Source organism: Centropristis striata, chromosome 7 (genome assembly GCF_030273125.1).
Source record: "Centropristis striata isolate RG_2023a ecotype Rhode Island chromosome 7, C.striata_1.0, whole genome shotgun sequence".
NCBI lineage: Eukaryota > Metazoa > Chordata > Actinopteri > Perciformes > Serranidae > Centropristis > Centropristis striata.
In genome coordinates this window covers 18,320,239-18,343,925 of record NC_081523.1, presented here as the reverse complement: position 1 = coordinate 18,343,925, position 23,687 = coordinate 18,320,239, and the positions used below count along the sequence as shown (strand labels likewise).

The following is a 23,687-nucleotide window of genomic DNA, read 5'->3' as shown; positions in this document are numbered from 1 at the left end:
TCTGATAATTTTGATCTTTTGTGCTATTTGAATGGCTACAGATTCTGCTGTACTTGCTCTTATATCGCAAACACGTAATCTGTTTTTAAATGATCCATCTGTTCTTTGACATCATAAATGATTAATAAAGAAGTACATTTTTTTGTGTGTCTACTTTCAATCTTAGCTATAAGGGAATTCTCCATTGATCTCTTAATCTGGATAATCATGATGAAATACAGTAATACAGTAAACTTCATTTTTCACAACTGCATTTATTTCTACAATTTAGATGTGATGATGGCTGTAAAAAAGTCTACAAAATCTTTGTTAAGGTACCCTGAAAGTGAAAGAAGCTGTAAAAAAGCAATACAGAGGAATGATTGAAAAACCGTTGCAAAAAGCAACAAGGAAAAAAGTGCCAAAAAAAGTGGTTGTCTATTCAAACATCACAAAAATCTCAATCACCTTCTTAACAGTATCACAATGGGTCCTGTTTCATGTATGCATAGCCTTACTGTGGATATTTGACCCGTATGTGTTCAGCTAATGCATCAGAAGCTCTCTACCCTGCGCATGCCCTCACCAGCACAGAGTGGGAAAGTAATTATGAACAAGGGCCTACTTCAAGTGTGCTAAAACAGAGTGGAGTTCAATTGTTCATTTTGATACACTAGAAGGCTACATTTCTAGTGTACTGATGTCTCTCAGAGAGCAGACCAGAACAGCCCTATGTAAAATAATGTTTGATGTCAAACTGCACCAAAGTTTGTCTGTATTACCAGTCAAAACAGAACTCTTGATTATATGTTACCAAGATTCATTTTAGAACAGAGATAATACTGTTTTGACAAAATACCAAAAAGTAATGTGAAATTAAAGACACCTGGATTCCAGAAAAGCACAGACAAAACATCTCTTCACGCAGTGGAGTGCTGTTAACAAATCAGGTAGCTGAAAAAGACACTTTAAAGGAGCTGTTAGAGATTGCATCACCCTTGCCTGGAGCTTTTATACTAATAAATAAATGGGTTGAGACACTCTAATAGACCATTTCCTTTTCAGAGCTATCTGCTTGCCTGTAAGGCATTTACTGTAGACACAACGGTGTGTGTGTGTGTGTGTGTGTGTGTGTGTGTGTGTGTGTAAATGTGTGCTGGGAACACTTGCTTTTAGCAACAACAAAAAAAACAAAAAAACATTGCAGACCTGAAACAGCACTAAATGAACAGCGAACACAAGATGCTGATTTCTAAGTTTTGAGGTTAAACAGACGGGAGCAAACACTTTTTGTTTTCATGTTAATCCGTCTCGTTTGTAGCCGCCTCTGTTCTTTGCACTTCTTTTCTTTCTCACACTCGTTCATGTTGTTCATTAGTGACAAACAATAGGCGGCCTGGCTCTCTCGCTCCTCGATGAGAGGAAAAATCACTTCATAAATAAACAGTCCTGCCCTATTCTTCTGTCTCCCCTCATCCCCTCCTCTCTGAAGCCCCTTTCCCACACCAACCTGAACACACTAACTGACACTCCTGTCAATTCTGTCATGTGGAAACAAGATCCAGATGCAGCTTCCAAACCAAAACGTCCTGATATTCTTTTTTTTTTTTTCAACTAAGCAGCTAGAGATATTTATATGATTTTAAAAAGCCACCAAAGCAACTTGATCTCTTGATCTGCATGAAAATGAATTCATAAATATGAAGCACTTCAAGTCTTTGATTCTCTGGTCCATTTTCTCCCACTTTCTCTAGCTGTGCTGCCACCTGTTGTGAGAAGAGAAACTTAATGTAACATCTTCTGTTTAGAAAACTTTATGAACTGTATGTTCATTTGAATTATGAAAAAAGCACAGAAATATCACACAGCTATCTCCTTTATCATTCCTGCATGTGTTAATTTTTTTTTGGAACTCAGAAACTCAGAGGCCCTCCCCCTCCACCTTTCTCTCCTCTTCCCACTCCCTTCCTCCAGTGAACCAGAATCTCATTTCGAGCATGTCTAACCACAGGAAGCCTTTTAAAAGCTGTGACAGCATTTGCCCCCAATCCCCACTAGCTGTGAAACCCTGTGTGTGCGTGTGTGTGTGTGTGTGTGTGTGTGTGTGTGTGTGTATGTGTGTGTGTGAGAGACAGAGAGAGTGTGTGAGAGAGAGAGAGAGAGAGAGAGGGAGGAATGAATGAATGTCTTTTGTGATTTGCTGGAGGACAGGATATCATATGCAGATTGAGGAATGACCCCTTTAAAAATAGTTACTTTAAGTTATTGTAGGCTGGTGGACATACACACACAGACACACACACACACACACACACACACACACACACGCTATTCTTTCGTGTCACCCTCATGCTGGGCCTATGATGAATGGCTGGGACTGTCACAAGCGAAGGATGAGCAGTAAAACTGAAAGAGAAGGAGGAGTAAAGAAAAAGGGTGCTGACAGGAAAGACAAAAGGACAGATCGGAGAAGGATGATAGTTGTTAGATTTCTGAAGGACTGAGATAGTAAATGGAGGACGGTGACCTTTTGGACTGATGAAAAGGAGTTCAGAGAGAAGAGAGAAAAGCATGGGAAGAGTAGGACAGAGTGACAGACAGTAGGGATCAAAGAGAGATAAAAAGGAGGCTGGAGACACAACAGTGCAACAAATTTCCAGTTTAGGTAAAAAATAAAGTTGCACAGACAGACAGAATCTGAAATAAATAGCACTTTATCTTCTGTTTTTCATATGCTAATGGTATTCAAGCTCCCTTTACACATTCAGATGATGTGTCTCAGCCAGCGCTGGGGGTCAATATGCTCTCACATCATTCCTGACAGGCTGTCATAACACAACAACTTCACATGTCAGCAGCTTTCAGCGTCAACACTTAAAAGAAAGTCGGGTTTGCTTTGAGAATGCTGAATGTCACTGAGGCTGTAGAAATGTGAAAACACGTTCACTTTGTGATCTGTGAAATTAGGATCCAAATGGGACATGTTAATGAGTGGTGTTAACGTCTGACACATTTCGAGTGGGTTTTGCGTTGTTTCTATCTTAATAATTCATCTTCCTTGTGAATTTACAAGGGAAGTCTGCAGAGTGTTGCATCCTCTCTGTTGGACAGAGTGCCATAGCATGGAATTCCTTTTGATGTGCTGCTTCTAAAGTACATCAAGGTAAAACTCCACCACAGCCAAGCCCTCTGAGAACAGACATCTAATTTACCAAATGCCTGATGATTCGTGTTACTCCTCTCATCTTCACTCAGATCTGCTGGAGCGCTGCAGACCACAACACTTTTCAAAGACTGGGAAGCCGAACCAGTGGCTGTGCTGGGTTGCATGACTGATACAAAGTAGTGTTTTATTCTCATTCTGATTCCTCCATTGCTGTTAAATGAAAACCAGGTATCTGCAAATGTGGCGACTTTTGTTTGAAATGTTCATATTAAACATCTGAAAATGTATTGTTATTTAACAAAAGAGGACATCATTTCTCAGTCAAAAGGCAACTCCACATCAATGTCAGTTTACAGGTTGGTTCCAACTTGCTGCATGGGGTCTTTTACATAGACATCTCTCGAGGCAGCACTGGTTAAAGCTGAAGACAACAATTTAGGGGGAAAAAACATCTGAGGATGTGGAGTAAAAAGAAGTGGGTCTACCAGACTTCTGTAGCCTGCTCCTCATCTCTGCTGGAGGCTAGCGGCTCAAGGTCACTGTAGCTGCTACTAGCATTTCACGTCCAAATCTGTGACCCAACTGTCTGTGGTCGGGTTGCATTATGCATTATATAGGCCATAAATAATGGAAGAAAAAAAGAGGAAAAACTATGGTGGCCCTGAGAGCTCACAACGCTGCAACTTAAGAAAACAAATGCAAATACACAAAACACAAGCAAATTGAGAAAACATCTTAATCAATTTAAAAACACAAGCGCAGCATTTAGAAAACGCGCTGCAAAGACCACAACACAACACAATAAGAAAAAGTGCTGCAAATAGACCACAATACAATAGAATTACTTAAAAGTGATGCACACGTCTGGACACACGTGACATTATCAAGTTATTTCAAGATAATGATGATTTCACGTTATTTCATGATAATGATATTTTCATGTTATACGTGATATACAGTGTTATCGATATCGATTGCCAGCTAGTACGATATGATCGGCCGCTAAACGTTAGCATGCTATCAATCGGCCGCTAACGTTAGCACGCTATGGTTGTTATAATGTGAAATTATCTTGACATAACGTGATAATGTCACAAGCGTGTCTTGATGTGTGCATCACTTTTAAGTGTACTCTGGACGTACTTCTATTGCATTGTGGTCTATTTGCAGCGTTTTTTCTTATTGTGTTGTGTTGTCGTCTTTGCAGCATTGGTGAAGATGTTTTCTCAATTTGCTTGTGTTTTGTGTATTTGCATGTGTATTTACTTGAGTTGCTGCGCTGTGAGCTCTCAGGGTCACCGTAAAAAAAAGATGATGAAATCTGTTTTTGCTGCATCAGAAAAATTATTTTAACTGTCAGAGTACTGTTGTAAAGCTGACGTGTTACAGATACATGATGTTCACAGAACAGTGACACTTATAAGATGCTTATCTATAGTCAAATTAAACTACGGTTTACTTGGAAAACCAGACGGAAGCTATTTGTGGATACATGTACTCAGCATTACCAACAACATATAAATGGACTAGGCATATTTGTGCCTCCCCGTAGAGACAAATTTGTTATTCAAATACATCATCTCAGCCTTTGGATTTGCATCTGTGCCAGAGGATTTAAAGACCACCTTACCTCTTCCTGGTTCACTTTTAGAAGCATTTATCCCTTTATTTGATGTGTGAACTGACTAACAGACAGGGGATTAAGTACATTTTAGAGAAACACCTCTGTGGCGCAGCAGCACATCTGCTAATCCCCAGCCATTCACTTCAGCATGTCTTTAAACTAACAAGCAGTTTAACATAATCTGCTTTAAACCTGTCCATTCACTCCTATTCACTGGTGCATTTACATAGCAATCCTTTCTGCCTGAATGCTCCGTGGAGAGAGAGAGAGAGACACAATAAAAGAATGAGAAAACATGTGTATGAGTGAGCGGGTTGTAGATGTGGGAGAGTATGGTTTCTCTTTCTATTACAGTCCATTTGTACACCTCCTCTCTGCCTCAGGAAGACATTTACAAAAGAAAAGTAGTGTTGTTTTGTTTGGGGACAAGAAGTAGCCACAGTTTAGTGGAAAAAAAACCTAGAATACCCTTTTTTAAATTGACTTCAAAATATGTTTTGTCCTCTTAAAGGAGTTGGTGTTATAGATTTATTGATGGAGGCAAGTAGGGAGTGCATGAAAAACTGTTCAGAGGAATGTGTGAGGCGTGGAGCGGAGAAGTGAAAGAGCATGATGATGAAGGATGGAGGAGAAGGGCTGACTATAAACAGTGTTAAACCTTTTCACCCTGAGTTGCAAAACAGCAACTTAAGCGCAAGTCCTGGGACTGAGGACCAGATACTTCTGTCACAAACACACACACACACACCACGACTCATCAAAACAACCCAGAGAACTGATGAGAGCAATGAGGAAAACAAAAGACAACATGTGGATTGAGGAGAGGCACGATGATGAAGCAGGGAGAGAAGAAGTCTGTCAGGTCCACCTCTGACCTCAACACTGATTTGTTCTTGATTGACCTTTCACCTCTGGGGGAAAAACATCCCTCCAATCCACTGCTAGAGAATCCTTTCTCACAGAGAAGTCAAGATGAAAGTCAACAGATGGATCCTAAACACATGAAGTAAAAGAGAGGAAAACTCCTGTGTCACCCTTAAAGCATAATAAGGAATTATTCATTTCTTGCATTTAGGGCCGTCAATCGATTAATGATTGATGATTAATGGGTAAACATGACTGTCTGCATTGTCAGCTCAGCTAAAAAATGGTATTCAAGCCTAGATATATTCAAGTGGTAACTCAGTTCATATCAACAGTAACTGCAAACTGTTTTGTTGATAAAAAACGTACCATTAAAAATATAATTTTCTTTATTAATTGCTTGCTAGATGCTATCCGACAAAAAGTTATTATAACACAATCTATGCTAATGCATGAACACAATTAGTTGCGTTTAAACGGATTGATTGATTTGCATCAACATTTTATTATTAACTTTGAGCGCCCTAACTGCAATATATAATAATGACACAAACAAGCATAAATCTGTGTTGTGATGGCCAACATCCAGTCAGTGTAATTTAATAGTCAAATCTCTATCAAGCACTCCTAAATAATACATAATAAAAATCATCTTAAAGCAATTATTTATTTTATTTGCCTTCTTTCATTCTCTATAGCTTAGTACCATGCACAGGCTGCATATACATTCACATACAATGACTCTATAAAGAAGGGTTAGAAACATCTCTTTGGATAGACTTAGTTTGCCAATGAAACATGAGCTATCCATTTGAAGTTACTGCCACACACACACACACACACACACACACACACACACACACACAAAGAGGTAGGTGTCAAGCCATTTAAAGTTAATGAAGGCCTAATGATAGACTGGGAATGGCTTTTACAGCTTGTTATTGTCATTGTGAAACCACTCACTGTATCACTTTACAACCATCATAAAATCATTGACAGGGATAGGTGTGGTTAGGGGCGAGGTACTACAAAACTGAGAATCAGAAAGCCACCTTTGTAATTATGATATCATAAATATTTCAATGATTCTTAATTGGTTAACTGTACATCTGAGATTCCCCTCAAGCCATCTGGCAAATGTAATGATTTCTATAGGATTTCAATGGGATTGATATCCTGTTACTTTGCTCCAAGGCACAGAGACGGTAAAGTAAAACCACAAACTAAAGGCTCAAATTTACTTTGAGTATTTGTAGTGTCATAAATGAATTATGAGTTGCCGTTTATCAAATCAAACGCAGTCTCAAAAGAAGATTGTGGCTGAATGATGGGAAATACTTTATGTATTTTTTTAAATAGGAAGTGACTATGCACACGCACGCACACACGCATGCACACACATTGTTTTTGAGTCTGGAAGATGCCAAATCAATTTGGCCTCCTGCAAAGAGCAGGGGTTATGGTTGTTAAAGAGGGAACTGAATGGCCAAAAGGGTGGAATGTTAAAAATGTCCCGTTAAGGTAACAGAATAGTACGCAGAAGACAGAGGAATCGTGTGGCAGCTACTTCCTGAGTGGGAGCTGAAAGAGAGAGCAAGATATCCCACCTGCTCTGTGGGATCTTTGTCTGCCTACTTTTCTGATTCATAAATCTGCAGCAGCTTACCAAATAAATAAGGATCACGATCTGCAGCCACCCACCAACATTTCTTTTCTCCCCCACAACAACGATTGGCCCCGCTTGTCTTTCCATCTGTCACACACAAATATGTGAGACAGCTCAGGCTGGAGTCTGCTGCAACGTTGGGGAATGGTGTTTATCTGCCCGTGTGTCATGCACAGTATTTTCAACACAGCTGATTGAATTTTTAACAACATTGGTGAAAGTTATTCTTTCTACACAAACTGATGGAATAAAGTATATTTGTTTTGTTTTTTCCAATGGATCCAGGTTGGACTGCTTTAGTTGGGCCATGCCAAGTCATGATGACATACATTTCCACCACTGCCTCACAGCAGGGGATAGCGGCGCCGTGCTGCTGTGGTCCTGCTGGGGTGTGATCCAGCAGGACCAACCACGCCCAATCTGTGCGGAGCTGGCTGAACCCGTGTCTGTGCTGGAGACTAGAGAGAAAGCTTTGATTTTAAAAGTCTGTCTATGTTCGGCTCTCATTAGTTCCACTCCTGTGTTCCTGTTTGTAATTTCAAAGAGCAGCGTTATTCCATTTTTTGGGGGATGCACGATTAAGATTTTTTTTCGACCAATACCAATAACCGATAAATACCTGTTTGGTCAGCTACCGGTCCAATAACATAACAGACTTTTTCACATTTTTGTGTTTTCATAAACTAGTTTATGCACACCTGAGGGTAACAAAGGCTACAATTTAGTCAATGTAGGTTATTATTACGAGGTTCAGGAACAGAGACCACGTCCGTAGAAGTAGGATACTTAAGCACACCTGATTCCTTCCCCTCTGACTCTATTCTGACAAAAGGTCTATACACAGTATTGGCTGATACACAGAGTTTGTGTATCTGAATGCATCAGTGGAGGAAAGGTTGGCTCACTCTTTAAAGGTACATGACAGAAACTCATCCCTCACCTTATCACATGGTGTCAATAAAAGTCTAAATAATACAGTGTGAGTAGCAAATGCATGTTATACTACTTCCTATTCAAAAATCAATATAGAAAATGCAGTGTTATTAAGCAATGGGAAGCAGTAAAAGAGGAAGCATAAGATGTCAGAACTCAACAGCATCAAAAAGTTCAACAGGAGTTCAATCAGCTGCAGAGGAGGAGGCACATGCCTGTCATGAGATGAAATAATTGCAAAAGCCCAGAGTTGTTTTTGTTGAGCTATCACTGTGACAGTTCCAAGCTAAATCCTTTTTTTCCAAAGATGGTCAACTTGCAGCTGAGCATTAGCTATTAAATGGAGAAATATTTGCATGTTAAGATGTGCACCAAATAATCAAAATCACTGAAGTTGTTTATGGATATTTAACTCTTGCCAGATCTTTTGCCTCTGTGATGCCATAAGACACTACCTTAAAAGCACAGGGCTGTGGGTGTTCTAATTAACCATTCAAAACTAAACTGCCCTGAATAGGTGAGGACCACCTAAAGTGGGAGCTTACGCTAATAAAAGAGCTACACGTGTTCCCATGGCCAATGACAACTGTTCTACAGCCAAGAATAGCGAAGCCCAATAAAACCTTTCTGTCTCTATTGCTATTCACTGTGGCTTTCTCTCGCTCTCCCTCTCTTTCTCTTTCTCTGTCTCACACACTCACACCTGCCAAACACAATGCCTCTTTCAGTTGATTTATAAGTCCTACGCATACTTGTTGAGTGTTGTGTGTTTTGGAGATTTAGTAATATCATCACTTGAAATTTTTATGGCTTTTAAAACAAAACACCGCAGTTCTGAGTTTAAAAAAAAAGTTAGACTGGCAGACTGATCTTCAGAAATATAACTTATTTAATTGAATGCAATAATTCAATTATGGGTAGATAGACAGAAGAGGACAGAGGATTATAGAAGAAAGACAAAAGAGCGAGAGACTGGAGAGAAGGGGCCCTGTTATGGTGGCTGTTTAGGGGCAAACAGAGCAAGGTGACAGCAGGGGCAGGGGGCTGACCTACAAACCGTCAGTAACCCCCACACCTGCATGGACACATGGACACGCACAGATACACAGACACGTACACCAAACGAGACACACAAACACAAACTTAGACACTAACTTATTCACACATCGTTACCCATGACACCAGCTCCTCTAGACCTGCCAAAAGGCCACCGTTTGACCAACCGATAATACCATCTGTTAGGCAAAACACTATTCCTTTGTAATTCCTCTTTCTCATAGACTTTACCAAACAATCAGATACATACTGCCAGGGATGGAAAGCAGTTTTTACTGAAGACTTCAAAGGAGAGCTATGTGAGAGAGGTTAGAGGTGAGGGCCTCAATGGAGGGAGTGAAGAAGTATGTGATTTCATTAAAACAGGCACTCTGGAGAAAAGCAGGGAAAAGAAGAAAAGGCGGAATCCAAAGACAATGAGAGCAATGTGTTAGTTATTGACATGAATTGATCTAAATAAATAATATTGGAAAGAAAAATGATTTCATAAAACTAAAATTCAGTTACAAACCTGTCATTCAATTGTCTTTTGCGGTTTTCTTTAATTAGGTTTGATTCGTTCTCCAGATTCTTTATTAAATTTAGAGGCTTAAAATGAGCATGACCCATTCAAATTTATTGGATTTAAATATAATTTCTGTTGGCACTGAACTCTTAGCATGAAGCAGTACACAGCCTTTACAGTCATCAGATCTCAACCCAGTTAAACACCTCTTCATTTTTTGGACCAACGTGTGAGCCAATGCTCTCCACAATTATATTCAAGACCAAATAATAAAAACCTTAAAATCAACTTGATGATGTATGTGATTGTCTGTGATGCTATACAGTTATAGCTGTGTTTGCTTTTCTTTTTATCTGCTGTACTCAGGATTTATATATAAATGAGATAATTCATGTTCATCCCTCCACTACAGTCCCACAGACTTGTCAAGAAGCACTGAGGATCTTTTAGAGGCTCGTGGCTCAAAACTAAAACACTACATGTTGGTGTGATGTGATGACTTTTTAAAATTATTCCATTTATAGCTATGTATCCCAGCAACATTACTTTGATATCTTACTGTGATACATAACTATATGTATCCCAGTAACGTTTAGTTGGAGGTCAGGGCTGGTAACTGCTACATACAAGAAATCCTGAATTTGGAGCACATCTTCTTCCAGGGATTGATATTGTGAGACAGTTTGTCGAACTCCTGGTAGTCCTGCACTAAAATGATCAAATTCTTCTCCATATTAACCAGAGACTGACATTTATGAAAAAAAGGATAGATAGCTGTTGACTGTGATTGGTTGTTCTTTATAACATGTTCCAAAAATGTAACTATGTTTACTTAAGGGTGGAGCCGTCAAGCCCTGAAAAACTGGAGCTTGGGAGCAATTGTGCATCGCAATTAGCCTCGGTATACCCATACTGCCTTGCACGCTCGAATTTCATTTTGAACCTCCATCCAGTCTGGAAACCAGGGCCGTTTCTTAGCCCTGTTTTAGGGATCCAATCACAGAATGGGGAGCGACGGCTAGACGGTGACGCGTACTACTCGACAGATGGAAGCTTGTAGTTTTGTAGTTTTCTTACGTATCCAACATGGCTGCAGCTGACTTTACACTCTTGTTTCACCGTGAAAAAGGATGTTTTAGTCTTGCTTCTGACAGGATTTTGCCAAAGCCTAATCTACCTACTAGCCCCGCGACTAGCCCGCCTACTAGCCCCGCTACCGCTCGCTGCTGTAACGCCGGTGATCTGGCTACGAGCCAGGGGACAGCGGAGCCGCCCAGAGACCCGCAGCAACTCGTCTAGTGCCCATAAAATCAGTTGATGTGTGTGGCTGAACGACATGAGGGGGAAATAAAGTTGAAAATAAATAATCTTGCAGAATGCGAGAACTGGAGAAGCAAAGCCGCAAGCAACACTCTCTCACAGACACACACACACACCAACACTGCCGGTAGACTGTGAGCAGCCAGAGTCACAACATGCTGCAGAAAAACGTTGCAGAAGCACAACTGAGCATTTTAGTCTCAAAGTAGAGATGCTAGAGGGCTAGCCCGGCTATGTAAACATACATTTCTGTCGCTCTACCTACGTTATCTGGTAATAACTGATACGATTGGCTAAGAGCTACGTACAAACGCTTTTGATAGACATTCATAGCGCCCAATAAATGGCTCTGGAGGATCGTAAACCACGCCTCCTCTACGGAAAAATGAATGGCTGGTTTCCAGACTAATCTCATTTCTGATTAGTCTGGCATTAGCCAGGCTACATCGCAGTGGCATTGCTTTCACTTTTGAGCTCATCTTCTAACCATGTACATCGAAAAAATTGATTTAAGGGCGCCAAAAATGTGTTCAGCCTCTTAATCATGTTGCATATTCTCCCCTGGCTTGCCAACGTTAGTAACGGGGTGATCTACGCTTACGAATTATGCATCTGGGACTTTTAAGAGCTGTGTGCAGTCACTTAGGCTAAGCTAGCTGCTGCTGGATGGTCAGTAAATCCCTCCAAATTGATGGTGTATGCTTGTTTCATTACAATTACTTTCTCAATGTATAATGAGTTTCCTAATTGATTATTATTCTAGTAACACACCTAGCACTGTTGCTAACACAGAAACGTGGTGTTCTACAGGTGGTCTTTGCTGACCTCTTGCAGAATGTACAGCTTAAGTTTCTGATGTTAACAAAGCCGGACAGGAAAGAGGGACAACGGGACACGGGGAGGGAGGACAGAGTTGGGCAGGAATTGAGTCGGATGGGGGAGGTGATGGGAGCAAAGCGGGGTGTCGGAAGGGTGGTGGGGGGGCATGAGGGTCTACTAGGGGTGAGTGGCGCAGTGGGATAAGAGCGTGGGGAGTTCATGCCCCCGCCAGGCCCTTTTCGCACTGCATAAACAAAGAGATTACAGTGAGAAGGGGCTCCGTGCCGCTAACAAGCAGGGGCACCACACACACACTTTTAAACACGGACACACACACACGCAGTCACATGCATATAGGAATCATACACACACACACACACAGAAGCAAAGACATAAACGCACACACAAGCAAGGCAAAACTCATGAAAACAAACGTGCACACAAACACAACATGAACACAATACACTGACACACACAACTAACAAGAAGCATCACAACATAGTGGCGCCACCTGTCTCCTCTTCACCAATTAATGAGCTCCCCGCTCCCGGGATGCTACAACGACTTGGCAATTAGCAGGGAAAAGAAAGGGGGAGGCATGAAATGAGGGAGAAAAACAGATGACAGGAGGGGGGAAAGGGTTAGAAGAAGAGAGAGGAGATGGAAAACAGAAGGGATAAAGATAGAGAACTAAAAGGGAAAGACTAATGATTTAAAACCTCAAATTTGAACAGACGGTAGCAGAAAGAAATACCCAGTGGCTGACAGATCTGCATTTACCCTAAACAAGTTTGCACTGGAAAGTTTGAATATCTGTTCAGTTTTATGACTGCCATTGTGTTACTATCTCTTATATAATATGCAGCCATTACTTCACTGCAAATGATTGTTTGTTGACAAGGAAAATACAAAAAAAAAAGGACTGCAAATACTGAAAAGTACAACTTTTCTTTTGCACAAAAGTTGAGGTGAGTACTTATACTAATTTTGCAATGCTTTTCATGTACAGGCCAGACATTTGGCTTGGTTTGGTTTGGACATTTGCAAATTTCTTAAATGTGGGAGAGAAAAGGTTGATTTGTTCTGCTTGTGTGTGTGAGCTCATACATATTGGTGATATTACCATTTCCACACTAAACCATTTTTATTCATTTTGAATCTATTCATTAATTGGGGAGAAAAAAATTTATTTTGAAAAAAAGAATGGAAAAGAAAATAATGCTGCAAGTTCGGCATATCATCACATTATAATGCAGCATTTTGTTTTTTATTTTGCCGGCCTGTACGTTTTGTCTCCTGTTTGTGTTTATATCTCCATCTATCACAATCTCTCTGACTCCGTCTAGTCCTTCTGTCATTCTTAGTTTCCTGTTTCTCTCTCTTGAATACATGCACACACACATTCTTTTGTTTGCCACCTGATAACAGGCAGTCATTCATACCGCCTCTCGACCCCCATGACCTCTGAACCCTGAGACCTAAATACGGAACAAGAACTGAGAGACTGGTCACGCATTTGCTGACAGTGATTGCACACGCAGACAGATGCACACACACAAAAGAGGTCTACCTTTTCTAACTTTAAGGAAAACCATACTACTGTTATGTAAAAGTATCACAAAAATGCAATTAAAAAAAGCCAGATCGTAGACACATTAGGAGTAGAGAAAACTTTGATGAGTAAATGCCAGGACATCTGTAAATATGGATCGGCCATTCAAACTGCCTCACATGGGCCAATCTATTCAAGCCTTTAAGTTCATTGGTCTTTTAAGTTTAAGTAAAATTGCCTGTTTTAATGTCTGAGATTAGAATAAATGACACCATTTTGAAGCTTTGGTGGATTTTCTAATTTGAGATTTTACATGTGGTAATATACAACTTAATTCAAATAACAATTCAAAAGTGACTTATAACAAAAGCATACATTATCTGTTGTTTACTTTAAATATGTTTGTCCTTGACATTTTAGTAGCATAGGTAGGTTTGGGTGTTATAATTGTCAATCAACTTTGTGTTCAGCAAGTGTGTCAGTTAAGGAAGGAGAGATTTTTTTTTGCATGATAAATATGTATTGTGACAAATTATTCTTTTACTCTCTTTTGCATGTCAGCAAGCGGCAGCCTCCAGGTTTGAAAATGGAGTACTTCAAAACCATAAACCAATGAGTGACATCACAGTAGCTACATCCACTTCCTTTATATTAGCGATGTATGATAGGTGTGTTTATTACCTTGCTTTTTTTCTGTAAGTGCCACATGGAATTACTTGAAAAGTAACATTCTAATGTGAGTGGTTAATATATTCACAGTAGATCCTGAAGTAAGTTGAAAATTAATTTCTACTGAGAAAATTACACAATACAAACGTGTGCCCACACTACAATGCCAAATGCATTATAAGAACATAGACACACACAAAAAAAAGGCAGAAGCAGACACACAATTTACACATCATATCATTTGCTTGTCCCTACTCTGTCCAACCCTTACCATGTCCGCAGACACACACTCGGGGCAGGTGTGGGGTCAGTGTTAGGGTCAGTGGCCTCGGTCCAGCTCCCAAATATAGAGCATCCACTATTCGGGTATCCTTAAGTTCACTGCAGGTTCTCGTATGACCACCATGGACCCTTTATGTACTGAGAGAAACAGACATACCTAACACACAAAACATGCATTCATTCATGTATACACTCACACGCTCCAGCACAAGTATTCACACTCATTCAACGCATACATACATATAAGTCAATTAATGCTTTTGGATAAAATACTAGAACACATTCACGGATATGCAGACAAACACACACACACACACACACACACACACACACACACACACACACACACGGGGTTACACACTCTGTTACCCTTACATGTCATTAAGATCCTTATCATCCTGCGATCTGAAAACATGGATGCTCATTTCCTCTCCAGCCCACCCATACAAACTTTTTTTCATGTTTTTCTTCTTTTGTTTCTCCTTCTTTACTGACTCCCACCATATCCCTCTCTCTCTCTTTCTCTCTTGCACTTGGAAGAAACTATTCACAGTGTCCATTCAGTATGCAACAGAGGACCTCTTCTATAGCTGAAACATAAAACTGACACTCTGACCCCTCAGGGTGACCTTTGCACTCCAAGCTAACGGCTCTGACACATAGAAACATGCCTATACACGTGTGTGTGTGTGCATTTGCTACGCGTGGAAGCTGCAAACTGATCATCGTTACCTCGGCTGGCTGTGCAGTCGGCAGTGTGAGTACACTTCTCAACTGCCAATGGGAACAAAAAAAGACAATCGTCTTTTGGCTGTAGTTTAAGAATATGAACATTTTTAATATTAGTTGTGTTGGGTCAAACTCAAAAGTGATTTGTGATGCTTTATAAAAGGATGAAAGCCACATCAAATGGGAACAAGGAATCCTACTGAGAAACAAATGACTGCAGAAAATCATCTGATCTGAACATCAATCGCACGTCTGTTTAACAAATGGTGGAGAGGAGAGGGAGCTCTTAAGTCACGTGCTTATGAAAAACTGTCAAAGCTTTACAGCTCTTGATCAGCACAGCATGCTTTAAGGCTGTTGTTGGACTGGAAATTACACTTAGAATTTATGTTTCGGACCGACTTCACTTTGTCTAAAACTACATACACACACAAACACAAACACACACACACACACACACACACACACACACACGACAAGAAGCGTTATGAAAACCCAAATTACATTTCCCTCTAACTGGGAGTACATGCCTGTGCAAAACCACTACACCACGCAATCTAATTTGATTGTCTGTGTGTGTGTGTGTGTGTGTGTGTGTGTGTGTACACAAATGTATGCATTAGATTGCACTGTGCCGTTTGTTACTTCATCCAGTTTGTTAGATTCCTCCACGCATTTATATTAAATTAAATGCACTTATTGACTCCACAGGATTTAAATTAATACGGAGGGTACAGTGCTACATTAACAGATATCTTCACATTTCTTTGTATCATGTTGCACACAAATAAAGGGATAAAGCTTTGTGGTTTTAGCAGTGACATACTACTTTTAAAAGGTGTTGATTGTTGCCATCTTTGTGAGCACATGTGTGCATTTTATCATCTCATTTCATGATCTGGGTGGTATGCATTCCTGCAGCTGCAGCCTTGTTACAAAGCTGTTTAAGATCCGCATGTTCAGTCACTACTGTAATAAAGTCATGTAGATGACATGGCCAGGCTGATGATAGAAAATGCTACAATGTGTGACGCATCATTAAGTCTATTCTGTCTACTTGAACTAGCAATATGGTTTATGAAGCAGCATTCTTTTCTTCTTCTGCTGCTTAATTTTATGCATTGATGCATCTGTGTGTAATAACTATATATAAAACTATAATTTATGGATTTAATAACTGGCTTCATTTTTATTTTCTATTCAACATTTTTTTAATTGCAAAACAAGCATATACATGAGCAATTGTGACTGTTCTTTTTGTTCTTCATTTCCACATTAATAAAATATGGTTAAAACTGTGGTTAGCTATATTGCTCATAATACACACATTTTACACATACATAATGTTAAATCATTTTGGAAAAAACAAATTGCTTAATTCTGGACAGCTGTTTCATCGCTCTTTTGAGGAGCTGGAAGTCAGGGTGATAAGGGAACATGCAGTTAAATTTGTTAAGGTATCAACAACAGCTCGAGTCATTCAGCATAACTCAATCTTGTGATTACGCCCTGAAGATCCTTGATGTGTGTGTGTGTGTGTGTGTGTGTGTGTGTGTGTGCGTGTGTCTGTGTGTGTGTGTACTGAGGATTAATGAATGCATCTGTACTGATTTGTACTAATGAAGTGTGTCCTTCAGGTACAGCTGCAAGAATGTTGACATTGCACCACCAATTAACAACATTTTAGGGCTGAATGCAGCATTATCTCAAAACCTTCAGATTCAAATCATGTGAAGGTTTGGAGCAGGTTTGTGGAACCAGTATGGTTTGATTGTAACCAACACAAAGCAAAGTATATATCAACAGATTTTGTGTAAACTTGCCTAATTTTAATGGAGATTGGTGTGCCAGTGTTTAAAATTAGTGGGCCATCAAACCCTGGACAGTCAGCTTGGTGCCTTGCTCCGTTTACAAATGTAGTCGTCATTATCTATTGAAAGTATCATTTAAGCTTTTCGGCCCATGTGAACTCATCTCGACTGTAGGGTTGGAACAGTTTAAACATTTTCATTTTCATACTTGTTTGATATAAAGTCACAAATACTGCGCTGTGTAGGCCTACATGTGACCATGTTTTGATTTGGAGTTTCTGTTCTGTGAGAAAGAAAATGGAACAGGGAGAGCCTGTGCAAATTAATGTGCTGCATGCGGCTCAATGGCAATGGCGTCGCTCTCTCAGATGAATTTAAAAAAAAAAAAGCTCAGATATGTTTTCAAATATACTTTGGCAGCCGTCACTATATATGGGTGTCTATGTGTGGGAAACACTGTGCCACTTTTAAATCTGCCAGAAAGTCTCCTAATGACAAATGGAGGTTCAGCCAGTTTGCATGAAATCAAACCAATTCAAGCCTGTACGCCTGACCAGACTGGCAAAACCGGAAAAAAACCCAATTATACCTGACTGTAATGTTTTTTTTCTCAACCTCAAGAACTAATAAAAAAAAAGTATACATGATACTAAGATGAGTTATGTTACATTGGAAGATATGGTGAATTTTGTAGTTTCCTTTCACAGCTTCTTCACAGTTTCTAATCCACCTTTTTATTTCCAATACGTAGAATAGCAGTAGTGTGTGTTTGTGTGTGTGCGTGTGTTTGTGCGTGTGTGTGTAGAGGCTGAGGTAGTCGTTGAAACATTATTGGTTATTCTAGAAGATCGGCCTGTGACATTTAATAACAAGCTCCCGTCTTCTCATCTAAAATACCTGGAGCTGTGCAGGTACGTTGGTCCAGCTCAGTATCAGGTGCACAGAACAAATGAGGCCCTGAACTAGTAAAGCACAGCTTCACATACGCAAACACACACACACATTGAGCTCTACCTCAGCCTTCAACAATGCCACATTTGTCTAACAGCTGATCTCCACATGATAAGAGATAAAAGTATATTAGGCAGGACACCCACACACATACACACAATCATGTCTTCAGATGGTTATCATATTTACATAATCATTAGTTGTGGGTGAGACTCTGTCACGATCTGTGTGGTGTCCCCGGTGGTATTAGAAGCAATTACTCTCTGAGAGATAGGCCTGTGTGAACACACATACAAACAGTGTCCGCAATGTGTGCATACAAACACAAATTCACGCTGAAATGGGAGCGATATTTCAGTTAATCATAAGGAAACAGACGTGAACACAAACAGACACAAAACACAGCAATACATCAGTGTCTCAGTTACAAAACTAACTTGTTTTCGAATTGTGACACAGAAAGAAACACATTGAATGCACACACACACACACACACACACACACACACACACACACACACACACAGGCACACACACACACACACACTCACACAAAATCCGACCCGCTGCCCCTCCCAATGGCTTAGAGAAATTACTGCCACCTGAAGCGGAACCCTCTCCGTCATGCAGAGGCCCCCCAAAAGCCCCACAGGTGTCCTTTAACATGTCCAAAGGTCCCTTCCTCCCCCCTCGGCTCTCCATGTGGCCATTCATCTGGCTGTAGTGGAAGACATCAAAACAAAACACATCCCCAGGGGGAAAACCTCACAGCCAACCATGAACAAGAATTACTCTGCAGTGAAGACACAGCTTGGTACCAAGACAGCCTGTTAAATGTAGATCCCACATCATGGATTTTAAGAGAGTTCTTCACAGAACACACGTTATTGTTATTCATGTTGCACCCATCGTCATCAAATGCTTTTACTTTATGCTCTACAGACTGATGATCCACATGACATATTGTTCTACTTCTCAATACCCCTTCTGAGTGTTTCTCTTTTAAACAACTTGATCCATAGCCAGGGGGAAAAACACACATCGCCTCATCCTGACCAGACTTGTAGTTCAACAGTGAACACAATAAGTTATAAGAGACAGGTGGAAAACACTCCAAACCACAAAGGCCGACTATGTGTTTCTCAACTATATTTCAGCTTGCTGTGGTTTAAGAAGTGTTGCTAAACCAAACAGCATTTGTTTGAAATGGAGAGAAATGGAGCAATCACCAATTTTTCGCTAAATGGCATTCAAGTAAAAATCTCCCAAGAACTGGCCAAATCCAGTCACTCCACATTAAAAGGCAGTGGGCTGACTACATAATATGCATGGCAACAAATAAATTATTTTCCAATGTAGCCCACAGTTCTTCTTTCTCTACAGAAAAACCACACACAAGTGTTTTTGTATTGCCAAAGCTGAAAAAAAATAAACTTTTACCTCAGAGGTGATGAGAAAAGAACAAAAAGGAAAGTGACTGGGCCAAGATAACAAGAAAGAAAAAGTAAAAAAAAACTGCTTTAAAGATACTGAACAGATTGAACAAAGAGATGCAGGTAATCAGACAGACAAGGGAGGCAATGACAGCAGCTACCACCACAGACGGACAGAAACACAGACACAGAGACAGTCAGACTTTTAGAATAAACACCAGAGCTCTCGGTGTCGCCCAGGAAAAAATTCCTTTCTTTGATGTCAAGACATGTGACCTCGCAGCAGTCTGAGGAATTGAAGCACCGTCCAAACAAACGTCAGCACCACTAACACCCTCAAGGTCAGTGTGTGTGTGCGCGTGTATGTGTGTGTGTGTGTGTGTTTCAGTCTGAATGGAGCGCGCATGTGTACGTGCTGAGAGGATGTAGTGGGACGTGTGCCCCAAAGAGACTGGTATGTCAGTTATGCTTTTCACAACTATTAATTTTCTCTATACTCTTTTGTATAGAAGATTTAGTAGATGTATAACTAGTTCCTAAACAGCAGCCAATATTTTCCGCCTTGACCTGACTGTATCAAATTCAAACCCAGGTTCAAACACCAGTTCTGTAGTTGGAGTATAGTGCAGAGTACTTTCTGACCATTTAGACCTTCAACAGAAAGTGCAGAACCTGAATATATGCTTTACGCAAAAAAAAAAAAAAAAAAAATTGTCTGACATTGGGGATCTATGCTTATCCACTTTCTCACCATTAGTTGGTTGAGAAGACTGACGATTTGAGGTGACGAAGATAACCAGAAGAGACTCGATAAAGTCGCTGCTTCCAGACAAGAAACAGCTAAGCAGATTCTCTCCTATAAGAAATATTTAAGAAATCTTGACATGAAACACACTACTGAGAGCCTTTAGCTCTCCTCTGTACCGACATCTTGTGGCAGTAGAGGTTTGGAAGTAATTTGTGTGTTTTCATATCAGGCCTCAATTTGGATGATCACAAGCAGTTTACAACAGTAAGGAACACTTATTGTCTTATATGATCAAGTTCCAAACACTGACCCAAAATCTTATTCATGCTTTTGTGAAATCTCCACTTTTGTGTGTCTCTCCCTTACTTTTGTCACTGCAGTACACATTGTCAGTGTTCTTTCTGTTTTGGTTCATCACAGCTGACTGACCACAAAGACAACACACTGCTACACTTTGAATACAATCCTCTCTCTGCTGGTAAACAGTGGTGTCCCATTGCAGCAGTTTATTTAGAAGTCTGTTCTAGCCCAAACAGGGATTATGACAAAGCCCAGTGCTCCCTCTTTTAGACCACTAAGTACTTTCTGCTGCTGCTGAAGGCTAGTGGGCTGCTGAAGCATATGGGCAGCTGTATGTGTGTATGATAGAGATTGAGACAGAGACACAAAGTGAAAAAGAGACAGGGAGAGAAAATGGGTGACAGTGAGAGCAACTGCGCTTACAGAAAAAGCTTGCACACGGCGACGAGTGAGCAGCACTTCAGATCTGTCTGATAAAACTTGGCTAGAGCAACTGAGTGGAACTCTATAATGTCTTTACTGCAAGCTTGAAACTCAATAAAAGCTACAATACACTTTCACTGGTTTTACTGTACAAAGTGTGGGGAAAACACTCCAAGACACTAAACTTGTCATGCATATGCTGAACACAATTGTTAAGGAGAGGAAAACAGTCTTTCAGCTCTTCAACTTGAATTGTCTGATGGTCATCTGATTGCAACAGGTGGAAGAAGTATGGTGCCCCCTTGGGGACAAACAACATGCATCCACAGTCAGTGTCTGGTTTAGTATGTCCAGGACATGCTCTTCTGTATATGCTTTAGAATATGGATATAATTCATGAATATTTACTGTTGTATCTTTTTAAACTCTTGTTTTCTATCCTCTTTACTCATCTGATACAAGTAACATTAAAGCCTCAGTGTTTAATATCAGCAGCGGAAATTAAAAAGAGTCATTCACCAACAGCCACTCAATGCATCATTCATTGGAAACCTAAAGCCAAAGCCTGCAGTGGAAATTGAGCTATTTTATAATGTCTCTCAAGAGAAATAATAACTCAAACTGAAGAATAAGAGCTTTTATCCATTGGAGAGACTATTTATTCACAATCTGGTTGGTATCTACAACAAATGCACAACAGAAGTCCTTGGAGTGAGATGCAATGGAAATGCACCAATGAGGTTTTTTTCCCCATTTACAAGTTCATGACCTCACCAATAGCTACTTCCCTCTCATTTGCACTTACAAATACTCATACGCTCTCACGGCTCCTCTCCGCAGTGTGTACCTCTGGGTGCAGCCTCGTCATGTTGAAAGATGCTGTTGCCAGCACACCTGAGTGTGTACGCATAATGGTTCATACATGCGTTTCCTTGTTGTGTGTGTGTGTGTGGGGTCATATATGCGTGCATGTGAAAATACCCTCTCATGTTTCAGCAGTAATGGCCCTGCTGAAACATGCGTCTCCCACTCAAAGGTTCCCGGCCGTGGTTTAATGCAGACACCACACAGCAGTGTTAGCTCAACCAATGGGGAGTCAGGTGGGCCGCCTAACCTTAGGAGTATAAGTGATATCCCACCTAAAATAAGATGTTTTATTGAATTGGCTGGATGAGTGCATCGGAAATAATATAATTATACCTTTTATTATAAATATTAATATTGTTTAAATTATAGTGAATGTGAAAATATGTGGATATAAATCTGTCACTATGATCACTATGTGAATGATTTGTTTAATCCTTATAACTTACTTCATGTAGTTATGCTGAAAAATAAAATAATCAAAACATTCCATTACCTTCTCAACCTTGGGACACTGAGAAAGCACAGAATATTTAAAGAAATTCAATAAATCTTAATAACAATATTGAATGTTCTTAATGACACATTAATCATCAACACAACCGTCTCCACCCTGTATAGTAAATATTAGGGATGGGAATAATCGATTAATGGTCGTTAAGAATTTGGTCGATCACATGGAATTTTCAATCGATCTGTGTATTTTTTAATTTTAATTTTATCTATGACTATTGCTACAGTTTGCAAACTGAAAGGTGCGATAACAATTATAAAACACATAGAAATACAAGAGTATTAATTTGAGCAAAACTAACTTACTGTATCAAACCTTGCTAGCATGAATTACTAGGTTTAATTTGATCCAAAGAGTGTTTTGATGATGGACATCTTTTATTTTGCCCATGCATGCAGTGATTAATCGATAAATTGATTGTTAAAGTTAATCGTCATAATCGAGTTGGCAAGTTTCTTCCAAATGTCCATCCCTAGTAAATATGGATTAAATACATGCTTCTTAGCCTCTTCTACTATAGGCTTCCTATAATGTATTATTACTTGGGACAACACAGGAGTAGGAGGCCTCATCCTCAAAACCAGCAGACACTGCATCCTTAAAAAAATGTCTTAACAACCCCACTGTCTCTCCACCATCCTCTCAAACATGATGATGGAATCCCACTGAGTGGAGACGACCTGGATCATCATACTACTTGCACGCATGATGCGACATATGGATATGGACATAATCAGCTTGATCTTTATGGCTTTATCTGTTTCACATAATACCACTGAGAAACTCTCCTTCACCTCATTTTGCCAACCAAGTACCATCTGCTCAATAAATTCCAAACTGCTGGCTGCAGTGGGGTCCTCATTTAGAACAGCCATATGTAAATGTGCAGTTAACAGCACCTGCCATCCCTGACTGAATGGCTCAGTGTCCTCACTGAAACAAACATACACTGTGGAGAATATACTTGTCCAGATGCCAGTGGTGATGTGGACAGCTTTTCCTGCTACATGTCTAAGGACTTCTTTAACTTTGTTGAGCACTTCTACACAATCCATTAAATCCATGAATGCTATCCATGCATTTCTATATGCCTTTGTGCAGTGAGAGCCATATCTGGTCTCACTGACTGACATTAGGTTGTTTGTCAAGAACATGGTTATGCATCAAAGGGGTATTAAGTATCTGAATACCGCTTCTATTTGTTTTTATACATTACAAACCTCCTCAGTTGTTGTAGTTGTCCATGCAGCTGGTTATAAAATTCTCCCAGATACAAATACATTTTCTCCTGCCAACTGAGGCTAAATCACTTGTTTTAGTGCAGGCTAAGGTTACAGATTGCCGTCCCTAAGGAAACACTTTTATTTGAAAACAAGCGGTGCTCACAACTCTTGTTGTGATTTGGATCTCTCTGAAATCTCAATAGATGTTTAAAAAAGAAAGAAATTAAAGTGCATTAATATTTTTTACAGCTTAAACT

At 40.0% G+C, this 23,687-nt stretch overlaps 1 protein-coding gene across 1 annotated transcript in view; it reads right to left on the bottom strand.

Moving 5' to 3' along the window:
- Positions 1 to 23,687, bottom strand: part of bmpr1ba (bone morphogenetic protein receptor, type IBa) — a 75,836-nt gene that overhangs the window by 28,017 nt on the left and 24,132 nt on the right. The window lies entirely within an intron of this gene.